Raw genomic sequence first — 16,260 nt, forward strand, 5'->3', positions numbered from 1 at the left:
CCCCCTCCTTCCCTACTCCCCCCTCGACTTCCAGGGTTTCTGAGGAGCAATCCAAACTAAATTATTGAGGGCCCTTTATATGGAACACTGTACGTTGTCATGATGGCTTTACAAACCTTCACCTGGTCTTTGGGTTTCAAGAATTTTTTTTTCAAGAATTTTTTTTGTTTTACAGCATGTCTTGGTTTAACCCCCCTTGTATTGTTTCTTCTTGGTGTTTACCTGGCTTTCTGCATTTGCAGGCCTGATGCCTTCTTTAAGTATAAGTAATTGTTTGTCATTGTATTTTGGAAGATTCTTTTGAACTATTTCTTACTTTCCTCTTCTCTGAAATTCTGAAAATTCTAATATTGAATTTCCTGTATGTGTCCCACCGTTCCATTTGGCTGTATTCATTTTTCATTGTGTTCTTTCCTTTTGTGTCTCTTGATATGAGGACGCTTCAGGAAGCTTGTGAAACTATGGAATTCTTCTGTGAATTTTGGAAACCGCTATAAAGTCCAATCCCTTTGTCTTTAGTTTCACCTTTTTTGGACCACTGACTACTTGAATCTGCTGCGGAGTCTTGACCTTGTTTTCCTGAATTGGAACGGAATTGTTATTTGATTCTTCAATTAAGTCTTTCTCTTTGGTTATTAATGTTTTTATCTTTTTATTGAGTTTCTTGTTTGGCTTTCTGATCTCCTTTAGTTTGTTTTCTGTGAGCTCTTTGCTTTCTTTGAACACATATAACGTAAGGAGGTCCTTGATTTTCCCTATTAACACGGCTTCCATGGGACTATTTTCTTTTCTTCATGACTTCTTTTATTGAGCTGTTTTCTCTTGTCTTATATGTCTTAACATTTTTAATTAGACAGACAGTTTGAGTATCAGTGTAATTCTGGGATTCAGAAACTTCTCTTTTCCCAGGTATTTATTCCCACCCCCAACCCCCAATCCACTAGAGGGTGCTCTTGCCCTTAAACATTTGGGCACTGATTCAGCAGTTCTGGAGACTTGTGCCCACCTGCCAACTCCTGAGGGAGTCACTGGCACTTTTCCTGCTTGTTCTTCATAGGCTGTGTTTGCCTCCCCAGGCTTAACTCAGGGTAAGGAAGGCAAGATCTTTAAAAGTTTTGTTTATCTACCTACCTACCTACCTACCTACCTACCTACCTACCTACCTACCTACCTATCTATCATCTGTCTATATCTATCATCTATCTATCAATGTATCTGTCATCTATCTATCCATCTGTCTGTCTATCAATGTATGTATGTATGTATGTCTCTATCATCTATCTATCTATCTATCTATCTATCTATCTATCTATCTATGTCTCTATCATCTATCTATTTTTTAGGAGGGATCTTAACGTCTGCAAAAAAAGCTATCTAACTTATTACTGACTGCTTTGACTCTCAGCTTTTTGGCTGAGGTGATACAACTCTTGAGCTATTTTCTAGAGTTCTGAATTTGTTGGTGTGGGTACTTTATTTGTTCTGTACCCTATCTTTTTAGTTTTCGTAATTGTTGTGGAGGGATGTGGGTGTCCAGCTCTCTAGGTTGCCGTGGATGGAGATTCTTTGCAGGACTTTGTGTGTAGATGATTTCCTGAACGTCGGTGCCGTCTTCGCGCTTGTCTGTTTGCTGGGTGTGTTTCTCACTTCGTGCTGCCTGCTGCTCGATCCCGGGGTTCGTGTGGCCCAGGTTTGTGTGGTACCACAAGGTTTGCGTTTGGGCCTGTGTTCCCAGGCCTCCTCTGTACTCACTGCGCCTTTACTTGAGCCGGCTCCTTGTAGGGTCCAGATCCCACTGCATTCTCATGGCGCTCCATCCTAGAGCTCACGTGGCACCACATTTCTCCTGTGCCTTTGAGCCCTTTCTAGGTCTCAGCAGAGGCTTGCTGCTTATAACACCCTCACCATCAGTGCTTCACTGATTGGAAACCTAGGGCCTTCCATCTGCTTCCATCCTCACATGGTCACGTTGTGCTTGGCGGCAGAAAGGGGTAAGGGTGCCCACTTAACCTCTGCTCTCCCAAGTCAGTATGTTACTTTTTATTTGAACGAGTGTACTTTTTAGACCTCTGTTCCTTTACGAGGAAGCCCTGGTGGCAGAGTGGTTATGAATTGGACTGTGAACCACAAGATTGGCAGTTCAAAACCATTAGCTGCTCTGGGGGAGAAAGATGGGGCGCTCTACCCTGATTACAGCCTTGGAAACTCAGGGGACCAGTTCTGCCTTGTCCTATAGGGTCACTATGAGTCAATATTGACTCAATGACAGCGAGTTTGAGAGATTCCTTTACTGGATGTTGGGAGATCTGAAGCTATTGAGATTTTCAATATTTGCTGGTTTTTTTCTCTGATAATTGTGGAGGTTCAGAGTGTGTGACTGTTCATGCCATCATCTTACTCTTTGTCCAAGACATTTGTTTATTAACTCTTTCCTGCCAAGATTTCATATTATCTTTAATTCAGTCTTTGTATTTCTCCACAAGCCCCTTCTTTAACAACCACGTGGCTAACTTCTTTGTTCTCTAGGTGAGCCACTAGAAGTAAGTACTTGCTCAGCTACAAAGTTAAAAGTTCCTAACTAACTCTTATGAGAAATGGAGTGAGACTTCTGCAAAGTACTTTTTCTTTATGAAAAGAAACCAGTGAGTCTTCTCAGAATAATATAAAATAGTATTTTACAGCTATGCACTTGACTTGCCGTGAAGAAGTCAGATATTGCTTTGCCGGCTTAGGATTGTTTGCTCCTCCTGTGCACTCCGTTCTTTAGATCTCACAAAGCCACCATCTCTAGCAGAGAGAATGTCCGTGGTCCTCTGAAACGCAAGGCCATTTCCCCTCGTCCTCTGACAAGTCCATTCAGTATTCCTAAGATTTCCAAAGAAGAAGTCTCTCTCCTCCTCCACATCTTTGATAGTAAGACCTGGTGGCATAGTGGATGACGTACTGGGCTCCTAACCACCAGGTCAGCAGCTTTGAACATGCGGCTCTCTGCTCCCATAAAGACGTTTAGCCTTGGAAACCCACGGGCAGGTCCACCCCGTGCATAGGAGCCCATGAGTCAGAATGGACTCGGTGGCAGTGAGTTGGAGTTTATTTGAAGCTTCAATACACTGAGCTCAATTGCAGCACTTTATTTTTGTCATCTCCATTGTCTATACAATTTTCTTTTTTCCCTGAGACATACAGATGCAGTAGTCTTTTTCTATGATGAAATGGGCCTCTGTGGAGCTGCACTGCAATTTCTTCAAAACTGGAACAACAAAGGCAGGGAGCCATTGCCCTTTCTTTCCAGTCAGTTCTGACTCAGGGCAACCCTATGCACAACAGAAGGAAGCTCATTCCTGCCCCAGCCTCACAATCACTCTGAGTATGCCACTGTGCCATTCTATCAGTCCATCTTTGTTGAGAGGCCTCCTCCTTTACACTGACCCTCACTGTGCTAAGCAGGCGGTGCTTCTCCAGAGCCTGGTCTTTCCTGATAGTGTGTCCAGAGGACACGAGCCAAATTTTTAACAACGCTTCTGACTGTACTTCCAAAGATAGATTTGTTAGTTCTGGCATTACATGGTGCTTTTACTATTCTTCAGTAATTCCATAATTCAACTGCATCAATTGCAAACACCAAGGCTTGGGTAAGGTACACCTTAGTCCTCAGAGTGACATATTGGCACTGTAACACCTTAAAGAGGTCTTTTGCAGCAGCCCTGTCTGCCCAGTGTAACATGTTATTTGATTTCATGACTAGTTTCCGTGTGCATTGATTATGGAGCCAATTAAAGTGAAATCCTTAACAACTTCAGTCTCTTCTCTGTCCTTATAGTTGTCTATTATTGAGTTTTTAAACCTTGAGATATAATCCACACGAATGGCTGCAGTCTTTGATCTTCGTAGTTTGCATTGAAAGTTTTGAACTACTGAATGAATTCAAAATTGTCTTGAAACTTTGGTTTTACTAATTTGCCCATGGGAGTATTTTGTTAATACACATTGTCTATCTATCTCTCATTTTAAGTCCCTCTTTCTCCTAAAATCTGCTCAGGTATTTTTAAGTTCTGGCTGTTTTCATGTTCTGTCGAGGTTAGCTTGGAAATTCATTTTCTGCAAGGCAGTGGAGCAAGGGGACAGTATGTCGGTGAACTGACATTAGGCAGCCCTTAGCACATCTGTTCAACCATTGTCAAGTCCAATTGCAGAGATTCATTAATCCAAGCCAGCATGTCATGTCGACTGGGGTTATCACTGGCGAGTGACACCAAGTGTACCTGCACTGCCGTCTTGGGCTCTCAGTGGAATGGAAGAGGGGCTCCTTCCTGCCCATGTCCTGGTCCAGTCCCCCCTTTGTCTTGTTCTCACTGCCTGACTTTGCTTGTTCCCTGACCCTGCTTATGTACCCTCAGAATGACCTCTGCACCCCTGTTGCATGTTGACACTATGGGTTATCTTTTGGGGCTCTTATCTGTGAGATTTCTGCCTAACTCAGGGTCACAAAGATCTTCTATGTTTTCTTCTAGAAGCTTTATAGGCATATTTTATGGTTTGGTTTCAGATTCATTTTGGGTTAATTTTGGTATATGGTGGAAGGTATGGGTCAAAGGTCATTATTTTGGAATTGTTCCAGCATCATTTGTTGAAAATACTATCCTTTTTCCCCCCATTTTAAATATTTCCCCATTTTATTTCTTCTCGTTACATATAAAGTCTCTCTTATCCTAAATTTACTTTCCCCTAGTCTGTTACACATTATTTCATTTTACTGTGTGCTTGCTTTCTTTGTCATTATCTTTTACTGATATGGAACTGACAATTTAATTTCTGCCTTTTCAATTCAAAGCAGTGGCTCTCTTATGAGTAACTGAGATTTCCTAGGTATCGGGGTCAGTGGTCTCTCCTTGGTCTTCATCTTTCAGCCTTCTTTCACGTTTGATGTGTTGATGGTCTTTCTCCTTGAAACACATGTTTGGCTTCTGTATTCCCCTGACTCTTACTTCCCCAGTGATTATTCTTTTCAGCCTCTTTCTCTGGTTTGTCTTCTTTTTACCCCTTATGTGGGTGTTCTCAGGATTATATCTGTAATCAGCCCTTTTCTTGCTTCTGTCTACAGTTTTCTCCCTTGGAGAGCTCATCCACTCCCATAGCCCGAAGCCACACATCTGTGTGGGTGACTGAGCTATCTCTCTTGTTCTTGACTTCTCCCCCAATCTCAGTGGCTTATAATAATAGAGGTTTGTTCTTCAGTAATGTGAATAATTCACTCTGGTTCACCTGTGGCTCTGTGTGGGACTCAAGGAAGATGAGCCACGAGGTCAGGGAAGTTGAAGAGGCTTTTGTAAGTACTAGCAAAGTTTGGAAGTATGTCATTATCATTTGTCAATTAAGCATAAGTCAGAATTCATTATAACGTAATAGTTCTCCAGATAGCTTACACAACACACCATTCGGGCTCAGCGGTGAGCCATCACTCTTCCTTTCTTTTCTTCCCTGAGGGTCAAAACACTAACAGAGTCTCAGCAATAGAACAAAGGAGGCTGTGGCTATTGGAAGGGTTGTTACTGATTATGTTACTATTTACTAACCGTCTCAGTCTCTGTACTCCAGAGAGCAAATAACCAACTCCAGTTTCTGCTCGCTCGACTATTAAAATTGGGACAGATGAGAGTACAAAGAGGGAAATGAGGGAATTGTATTAGGCCAAGGAGAAAGAAGGGAGACTGAAATTAGAAGGGAGCAGTATCACAAACGTGCCGGCTAGCTTTAGAAAAATGTATTTGTGCGTTGGCTGGAGAGACATGTTCACACCGTTTAGGAGAAGCTGCAGGGCAGTGACTGGCAGGTACAGTGGGATCCTGGAAGACGAGGCTAGTATTTCTTCTACTCAGTGACTGAGGACATGACTGGACAATCTCCTTTGCTCTCTGAATTTTGGTTACCTGAGCTGTGAAGTGGTGATGAGGTGCTGCTGGGGTTATGGTGCATTTTAATGAGGCACGTGTGTGAAAATATTAGGCATGGGCTCTGTCTGGCAGCTGTAGAAATGTCTTCCTGACACCCAGAGCCCTCCCCTTTGATACCTTTCATTGTTCTGTGTCCCTGGCCATTTGTATCAGTGTTATGTTGTAGTGGTCCTTCCTATAAACGTAGGCCATTGCTTAAGGCCAAAAATGGCAAGATGTACATCTTCTTTGTTGAGAAGCCCCCTGGAAAGCTTTGTGTGTGTGTGTGTGTGTGTGTGTGTGTGTGTATGTGTGTGTATGTGTGTGTGTGGTGTGTTAAGATGACCCAGCTGCTCATTTCATTTAAAAAAAACATATCTTTATCAACTTTCTAGTTTGAAACCATAAGCTTCTAGAGCAGTGGTTCTCAACCTGTGGGTCGTGACCCCTTTGGGGGTCGAACGACCCTTTCACAGGGGTCCCCTGATCACAACAGTAGCAACATTACAGTGATGAAGTGGCAACGAAAATAATGTTATGGTTGGGGGTCCCCACCACAGGAAGCACTGTATGAAAGGGTCGCAGCTTGAGGAAGGTTGAGAACCACTGCTCTAGAGGGATGGATATTGCTCTCTGACTGATTGTACCCTGTAAAAGGAGGACCTCAATAAATACTGTTTATAGAGAAACTTTCAGATCCCTTCTAATCCTAATGATATATCAATTAATGCTTGCCTCTCCAGTAAAGAAAATAGCTTCAGAATAAAATATCTCCATATTTTATCATGCAAGAGCTAGCTGGTTATTGTTTAGGAGCCGACGTAATTGTATTGCTATTTGAAATGTTTTCTATTTAATACAACTTTCTGACATTTATTTTGTTGTGACTGTACTTCATTATGAAGAATTCTTAAATCAACAGTACTGGGAATCATCTGAATTTCTAAGGCCTTGGTGCATTGACTTATTTTTTTATGGTATTTGTCCCAATCAGGTAAATTGCATTTGATTAAATGTTTGGTTCTGTGATTTAAACAGATAATGGTATTGGCTACCACTGCTCTGAAAAGGATCAGATTAAAAGGTCCAGTATAGAGTGGGAGAAAAATGTGGAACAAAACTCAAAATCATAAAAGAGATCATGCTTACTGATCAAATAGATACTGGTGGGGCCCCCAAGTCGATAGCCCTTAGTCACCCTTCAGGTCTGGAGCTCAGATCATCTCTGGTTTAGAATAACCAATCAGTTACGATCAGAAGGGCGGCATTTACTCAAGGACGGAGTTAGAGGGTTAGGAAAGTCAGAGGGATGAAGATGGGAACACAGGAAGGAAGTGGGAGAAGTGATGGCACAATAAGGGGGTGGCCCTGGATGGCATGAAACAACCCTTACCTCATTCAGTGTGAAAGGAAAAAGTGCAGGAAAAAGGTAATAGTGTGGGGATCGAATTTTACTTATACATTAGTTAAAGCATTTCTTTGGAAACACTTTTTCAGGGGAGGCAATAAAAAACAAACTGTTTAAAAACAAACAAGTTGTCAGCTGACTCAAACCAGTGTTAAATGCAAGTCATGACAACTCATGTGCATCAGAGCATATGAAAGTTCGGCATGGACAATCCGATCTGTCTTGGAAGATGTGTGACCAGAGTGCTCCTTAGAGGCAAGGATGGTGAGATATTGTCTTAGATCTTGAGGACATGTTGTCGGAGAGACCGGTCCCTGGAGAAGGACGTCATGTTTGGTAAAGGAGAAGGGCAGTGAGGGAGAGGGAGGGCCTCAGGAGATGGATGACACAATGGCTGCAACAATAGGCTCAGGCACAGGAACGATTGCCAGGCTGGCGCAGGACTGTGCATTGCTCTGTTGGGTATTGGGTAGGACAAACATATTCCCTAGGGTTTTTGGTGACTGGTTTTTCAGAAGTAATCAACTTCTTTCAGGTCTTTCATCTAATATGCCTCTTGGTGGACAAGGACCTCCAATCTCTCTGTAATAACTGAGTATGTTAACGTCTGGCACCACCTGGGGGACTCCAGAGTAAGTGGTGGTGGTGGTGGTGGTAGTAGTAGTGGTAGTACAGTGGTAGTGGCAGTGGTAGTGTTAGTGTGGGGATCCACAGAATAGGCTTCTATGCCAATGTAAAATTGAAACCTTCAGAAGAAAGCACAGAGATGTGATGCCGCAGCTCATGCCCTCAAGGCATTGAAGGGCCTCAGGTAGGCTGGCATGTGGGCTAGGTCCTGGCTGGCATCTCAGTAGTTGTCCAGTCCTGGCTGCTTCTCTTAGCACCACACATTATTGGAGGCTCTGAAGACCGTTTTTAAGTAGAAGAGGGCTGTGCTGGAGGATCAAATTGGTTAACATAGAGACTTAAAAATAGCAGGACTGTGTCTCCAGCCTTTGTTCATTCTGTTCACAACTAAAATTTCCTGGCAGCCTGTAACTAATGAGAACGGAAAAGTACTATTTGCAGAGATTTAAAACTAGCACACTCTAATGCTCATGATACTTTGTCACTAATTGTTGCTTTTGCTGCTCTCTTGGGTGACCAGAGTCCCTTCCAAGTTGAGCTTTTATTCAGGGAATGAAAACAATGCCACTATGACCAAGAACCCGAAATGTACTCATCTAAGTGAGAAAGCCCTCCTATTTTGTTGGCATCATCATGTTACCAGGTGTGTTAGGCCAGGTTGTCTAGAGAAACAAATCCAGTGATACTCATCTATGTATAAGAAAGAGCTTTATATTAAAAAGTAATTATATATCAAGAAGGGATCCCAAACCAGTCTAGTTCAAGCCTGTAAGTCCGATGCTAGTCCATGAGCCCCTCTTTAGACTCAGGAAGCTGCATGTCCATGATTTGGAATGGTAAACTGGGAAGCCGACTGTTCACAGCCAGGTGAGCACAGAGTTGTGTGGATCCAAATCAGTAGAAACATAACAGTGCCCTGACAGGTCTCATGGTCAGGCAGCCCACATGTGGCCACCCCTAGAGGCAGACACAGAGTCCCAGTGAAGTCCCAGTTAGAAGGAAGGTGAAGTGGCAAAGAGAGAGGCATTTCCCAGAGCGCCTCACTCTCAAACAAAAGGCCAACCCTCAAGGAGATGTTATCAAGCTACCATTTGATTGGCTGGTTTGACTCTACCCCTATCCAGGAGTGTGTAGTTGACCTAAAGTTACCCAACTATCGTACCGTGTGCTTTGTATACAAGAGTTGTGCTAGTGTGCCATACTTAGTGACCCTTAGCTGGGACCTGGGGTCAGTCTAGTGCACAAGTTATTAGCCCTCTTTTCAGAAAAAAAACTCAGTGCCCTCTAGCAACTAAAAGCTTTGGTACTAGCGTCCATAGTACTGAATGATGTCTAGGTCTCTATGTTTGCAGCCTCCCTGGATCATTTTCCATTGTCCCCAGTGGGCGGTATCCCCCATTTGGGGAAACACTGGTTTAGTGGGATCCAATAACTGCCCTCCCCACTTGGTATCCCTTTGTGAGTCAGGATCTGTGGTGTATAAATAAGCTACATTGCTAGGTAGTGGCTGAACCTTCAGAATCTGTGGATTAAAGCTCTAAATTCTGGCTCATCTGGGAATCTTCAAAATGCACCCTGCTTTGAATGAAGCTGATCTTGTATCAGACCTTTTTTTCCCCTTTCTTTTTAAAGAAACCATTACATTAGAACACGGTCCAGATATCATGCAGTGTATCACACATTTTTGCCTTGAGTTTTCATTTCCTCATTTAGAGAATTCATTGTTACTTAGAACTTCATGTCACCTTATAGCCATCGTTCCCAGTTTCCATACCTTTTGTTTAATACCTTATATGATGGGACTTGAAGGAAGTTTGTGGAAAAATGGAATTTTTCCCATAAAATTCCTGAAGGCCCTTTGTGTATGATGTTAAGCAGGAGCCCTGTGGTACTGTGGTTAAAGTGCCTGTTTGAACCCCCCAGCTACTCTGAATAAAGTGGGGATCTGCTTCTATAAAGATTTATAGCCTTGGAAACAGTATGGGCCAATGTGATTCTGTCCCCTAGGGTTGCTATGAGTTGGAATAGATTTGACCACAGTGAATTAGGTTATATTAAACGATTGTGTTAGACTGTGTCTGTTATTGCACCTTCTATGTACACACATACACACCTATACACAGAGCAACAACAATCCCTCCTTTCCTCAGAGGAGAATGAAAGACAAAGAACCACTACCATCAAAACCAAACCCAAACCCACCCAATCAGTGAGGCGGAATGTGCGTCAGTTTTACAAAGAAGATGACATTGGAGCTTGACAGATTGAGAAGTATAGTCATCTTGAGTTGAAGGAATAACTGGTAGAAATAATTAGTGCCATAAAAAAATGTAGCATTCTTTAAAAGGAATGTTAAATTTCTAGAGGCCTGATGGAAGGGAGTGAAGAGGTTTATCTGTTTATATTGTAGTATGGGGACTACCCTGCCTAGTGCTTTGATTCTCATACTAAAGACTCAGGGTTTCGCTTCTAGAAAAGTGGGGGTACTTGTGGATTTTTAGATGAAAAGTGTTGTGCTGAGGTTTTAGAAAGGAATCAGAATGAAGTGGCTGGGATGGGTAGAAAGGGTAAGCACAGGAGCAGTTGTTCAGGAGTGTATGTAGAAGATGGAGCCGTAGTACTATGTGCTTCTGTGCTTCACGGGGTGGATAGGAGAGGAGGGTCAGCAAGGAAGCTCCAGGAGAGAGAACTTCAAGGCTAAGGGATGGACGTTTCAGGAAGAGTATATTGATGTGAGAGTTAGTGGAGTGGTGAGTGGAGTGGAACTACTAAAAACACGAGTGGTGAGTGGAGTGGAACTACTAAAAACAAGTTTGATATTTGGAAGACGCTAGTGATAACCAGAAAGGCTTCATCATGGGAGTGTTGGAAAGTAAGGTAGTGATGAATATGATGGCATTGAAGAGCAAAGAGAAAATGACCCCGGGAGTTTAGTGGTGGATCGGTGGAAGAAAATGGCAGTAGCTCAACAAGAAGGCGGCTGAGAGTAGAGCTATGAATTTTGGTGAGGCATAAGGATAAGAAATTATATGGAGAGCTCGCCCGGTGGTCCCGTGGATCTGTGCCTTGCTTCAACAGTGTTTGAACGGAACAGGCCCGGGGACTCCCTGCCTCCAACCTTCCCCACGCTCCAGTTTCCTCTCGGAAGTAACTTCGGGACCAGCGAACACTTTTATTTGGCTTGTGGCGACCTCCAAACCGACGCAGCATGAGCTCTCACATCCGTCAGAATGATTCCGCCGACGCTGAGGCCGGCGTCAACCGTCTGGTCCACCTGCACCTTCGGGCCTCTGACACCTACCTCTCGCTGGGCTTCTTTTTCGACCGCGACGACGTGGCCGCGCCCTCTTCCAGGATGTGCAGAAGCCCTCCCAAGATGAGTGGGGTAGAACCCTGGACGCCATGGAAGCTGCCCTGGCCCTGGAGAAAACACTCAACCAGGCCCTTCTGGACCTGCAGGCCGTGGGGTCCACTCACGCTGACCCCCATCTCTGTGACTTTTTGGAGAACCACTTCCTGGACAAGGAGGTGAAACTCCTCAAGAAGATGGGCGACCACCTGACCGACATCCGCAGCCCGGCCAGCCCCCAGGCCGGGCTGGGCGAGTATCTCTTCGAGAGGCTCACCCTCAAACACGACTAGGAACCTGCGGCGCCGAGCCTCCTGAGAGGGGCCCTCTGCCGGCCTTAGCCCCTCTGCCTGAAACTGCCCCCGCGCCAGCCACAGCGCCACCGCCCTGGAGCCCATCCCCCAAGCCGGGACCAAATGAGAACAATAAAAAGCGTCCTTTTACAGCAAAAAAAAAAAAAAAAGAAAGAAATTATATAGTAAGTAGAACTTGATGACTCAGGAGACTAGGGATATTTGATGGTACAGGGCCCCACAGGAGGTGGGAAAGGGTTAAAACTAAACCCTGGTGAATGTTGAGCTTGGAGAAGAACCAGAGCCCCTCCTAGGCACCCCAACTCTTCTTCACTAATAGTAGATATATACTAAGGAATGCCATTCTGTCATATTTAAGAGTTGAATTAGGAGTGATGGGTTGCTATATAAAAATAATTACCCACGTTACCAAAGGGATTTACCCCAAGGTTCCTTTAAATAGCAAACTTCTTAGTTGATGGAAAATTATTTCTTCCAATTTCTTCCTATATATTCCCACGCAAGTGCTTTAGCTGCCTGAGGGCCCGTAGGGATGAGAAGCTGTTCATTCGTCAGCAGTGCTCTTATATAAATGTAAGTTTGTCCATTCTACCTGCTTGCCGACAGCTCTCAGAGCCCCAGTGTTCCAACACCCAGGGTAAGGTGAGGATGACGATGTTAGGGGCCATTGAGCGGGTTCTGACTCTTGCAACCACTTGGCAACAGAACGAAACACTGTCTGGCCCTGGGCCATCCTCACACTTGTTGTTATGCTTGAACCCATTGTTGCAGCCACTTTGTCAATTTATCTAGTCAAAGATCTTTTTTGCTGCCTTTCTACCTTACCAAGCATGATGTTCTTCTGCAGTGACTGGTCTCTCCTCACAACACATCCGGAGTACTGACGTGAGACAAAGTCTTTCCATCCTTGCTTCTAAGGGGCATTGAGGCTGTACTTCTTCCAACACAGAATTGCTCTTTCTTTTGGCAGTCCATGGAACTTTCAATATTGTTTGCCAGCACCACAATTCAAATTCATCATGCATGGAAAAGGCTCAGCTGGAGTTTCTGATTACGTTTCTCTGGAGCCTTTCCTCAGAAGACGAGGGAACAGAGAAGCCGGTCTTCCCTTCTTGGATTGTCAGTTTGGGTGTGGGAGTAGGGATGGCCTGGTCAGCCTGAGGTGTCTACAGAAGGGCCTAGAGCCACATTAACTTCAGTAGCCTAATGGCAGAGAGAAGGTAAAAGAGGTTAAACCTGTGACAGTAAGTCTGTGGTGCCGAACTGGTGGCCTCTGCTTGACATACTCTACATCCTTTGACCTGTCTGGTTAACTTAGAGAAAAAGAGCTATTCCGATCGTGATCATTTTTCTCAACGTTGAGAGATGCTTAGATGTACTACTCGTAGATGAACACATCTGGAATCGTACTGCATCTGATTTCACTTTTGTCAGAATCCAGTGGGTTCTACTTGGTTTTAGCTGCTAATACTGAGCTTCTCAAGGGTCTCTTCCCACAGTAGATGCAATAACTTTGATTTCTGTGCATTCCATCTGGAGAAGTCCGCGTGTATAGTCAGCCACCTTTTGTGTTGTTGAAAAATGGTATTTGTGATTTAGTCATTGGCCTTGCAACATTCTGTTATGTGATCTGCTTCATTTCTATCACCAAAGTCATATTTTCCAACTACTATTTCTTCCTCTTTGTTTTCAACTTTTGCATTCCAATTACCATTAATTATCAATGCAACTTGATTGCATGTTTGATCAATTTCAGACTGAAGATGTTGGTAGAACTTTTTAACTTCTGCGTCACTACCTTTGGTGAGTGGTGCATAAATTTGGATAATAGTTGTAGTGATTGTTTTTCCTTGTATGCGCATTGATCTAATCCTATTACAGACAGCATTGTACTTCAAGAGAGATCTGGGAATGGCTTTTTTGATGATGAATGCAGCTACATTTCTCTTGATTATGTCAACCCCAGCCTAATAAACCATACGGTTTTCTGATTCAGAATGTGATTTTCTGACCAATCCAATTCAGCCCACTAATGCTTAGAATATTGATTTATTTTATTAAAAATTTTTAAAATGATTTTTATGCATTCCATTTCATTTTTTACAACTTCTAATTTTCCTAGTTTTCTACTTCATACATTCCAAGTTCCTGTTATTATTCCTATTATTAATTGATACTTGTAACTGTTCCTTCACATTTTGAGTCATGCCCATCAGCAGATGAAGTTCCCCCAAACTTTACCCCCACAGACTCTACTTCATTCACATCATTATGGTCAACTTTACTTCGAGAAGGCAGCTCGTCCTCAGTCATATCTTGAGTGTCTGCCGACCTCAGGGTCTCATTTTCTGGCACTATCTCCGATAATTCTGCTGCTTTTCATGAGGTTTTTAGTATCTGACACGTTTTGATCCAGTCCATAAGGTTTTCCTTGTCTGATTCCTTAGAAGTGGACAGCCTATTCCTTCTTTGTAGTCTGTTCTTAGTCTGGAAGCTCTATTGAATCCTGTTCACTTTAGGGTCACCCTGCTGGCATTTGAAATGCCGATGACATAGTTACCAGCATCACAGCAACACCCAAGCCGCCACAGTATAACAACTGACAAGTGGTGGTTTGGCTCAAACATTTTTTTTTTAAATTGGGGACTCATACAACTCTTATCACAATCCTTACATACATCAATTGTATATAGCACATTTGTACATTCGTTACCGTCATCATTCTCAAAACATTTGCTCTCCATGTAAGCCCCTGGCATCAACTCCTCATTTTCCCCCCCCCTCCCTGCTCCCCCCTCCCTTATAAACCCTTGATAGTTTATTATTTTGCCATATCTTAACACTTTCCGACATCTCCCTTCACCCACTTTTCTGTTGTCCATCCCCCAGGGAGGAGGTAATATGTAGATCCCTGTAATCTGTCCCCCCTTTGTACCCCCGCCACCCTACTAGTATTGCCACTCTCACCACTGGTCCTAAAGGGATCATCCGTCCTGGATTCCCTGTGTTTCCAGTTCCTATCTGTACCAGTGTACTTCCTCTGGTCTAGCCAGATTTGTAAGGTAGAATTGGGATCATGATAATGGTGGGGGGAGGGGGAAAGGAAGCATTTAAGAACTAGAGGAAAGTTGTATGTTTCATCGTTGCTACACTGTACTCTGACTGGCTCGTCTCCTCCCTGTGACCCTTTTGTGACCCTTCTGTAAGGGGATGTCCAGTTGCCTACAGATGGGCTTTGGGTCCCCTCTCCGCACTCCCCCTCATTCACAATGATATGCAATCAAACATTTTTTGGTTAAATTACAAAGTCAAAGTCAAAAGAGTCCCATAGAAAATGAAATATACTGTACTGCAGAAAACAAACCACACTAACACCAAGTTTCTAATCCTGCATTTAGTTGGGGCATGTTCTGAATGAATTCGGTATCAAAAAATAATTATTAGGACAAGTCAAATAGATACTAAAAACTGCATATTAATCTTACAGAAGACATTTTATGCATGCTTCCTTTAAAGAATGATCTTTTCTAGTAGTTTAAAATGCCAGGAGTTACGTTTTTTTGATACTGAATTTGTTCAAAGCATGTGTCATGTTCTCTGACAATTGTATGTAATTTCATGACTGCATAAGAAAACGTGAAATGAACACGTGCTCAGAAGGGCTGCGATGAACATTAGTCTACAGATCTAGCGTTGTGTGTGAATCAGATGGCATTTAATGCCACGGTGTTTAGTGTGAAGGCATATGAGGGAGAGGGAAGTGGAGCTTGGGTACGGTTGGGAGAGCGCTGAGAATAGCAGGCAAGGACACCTCAGAGGAAAGAGGTTGCTCAGAGCCTCAATCAGGCGGCCTGGTGCCTTCACCTCTAGCTCATTCTGCTAGCCCTGAGGTTCACTCGGCCCTCCTCAGGCGTTTGCTCCCCTAAGCCTGCTATCCGATGCCTCCCACACAGCGTCTGAATGCGCACTTTTCTTTACTACTGCCTACAGTATCCCACCTTCCCCTCATCCAAGCTACAGGAACTCTACTCTGGACATCTGACTAGTTCTTAACACAGCCACTCTGGAATGACCTTTTAACAACAAACGATCTTACTCCCTGCTTCTAACCTTACAGTGACTTCTGCTCACTTTGAAAAGATTACTATTATTATTTGGCAGTTATACATAAGAAAATGTATACCATCTCAATAATTTGTTCCTGTGCAATGTAGTGACACTGCTTATATACTTCAAGCCATGAAACCATTCTCATTATCCTTTTCCAAACCATTCTGTTACAGTGTACGTAAACTCAGGGCCCCTAGACAACTCCCCCTTAACTCTCCCTGGCAACCATAATAATCTCTGGTTTATCTATATTTCTTTATTTCATTGATGTGAGATCATACAATATGTCCTTTGTGACTGACTTACTGTGGTTTTTGCATACAATGTGTTCATAAATAATGTGAATACTCATATAACCCACAGGAAGCGAGCATCCCAGGGGTTATACAGGTACAAAAAATATGCCCATAAGATTTCGCTTAGCATGATGTTCTCAGGGGTCTGCTATGTAGCGGCATGCATCAGGACTTCGTTTCTTTTTATGGCTAAGTGGTATGTTTATGCCACATTTGATCTATCTAT

The 16,260-nt window shown here is 43.4% G+C and overlaps 1 protein-coding gene and 1 pseudogene across 3 annotated transcripts in view; both read left to right on the top strand.

Annotated features, from left to right (window-relative positions):
- NUDCD3 (NudC domain containing 3) overlaps window positions 1–16,260 on the top strand; it is a 124,715-nt gene that overhangs the window by 43,140 nt on the left and 65,315 nt on the right. The window lies entirely within an intron of this gene.
- On the top strand, window positions 11,174–11,732 carry LOC105979095 (annotated as a pseudogene).

The sequence above is a fragment of the Echinops telfairi genome, unplaced genomic scaffold, assembly GCF_000313985.2.
Source record: "Echinops telfairi isolate 266 unplaced genomic scaffold, ASM31398v2 ScPeMD7_7;HRSCAF=31, whole genome shotgun sequence".
Taxonomy (NCBI): domain Eukaryota; kingdom Metazoa; phylum Chordata; class Mammalia; order Afrosoricida; family Tenrecidae; genus Echinops; species Echinops telfairi.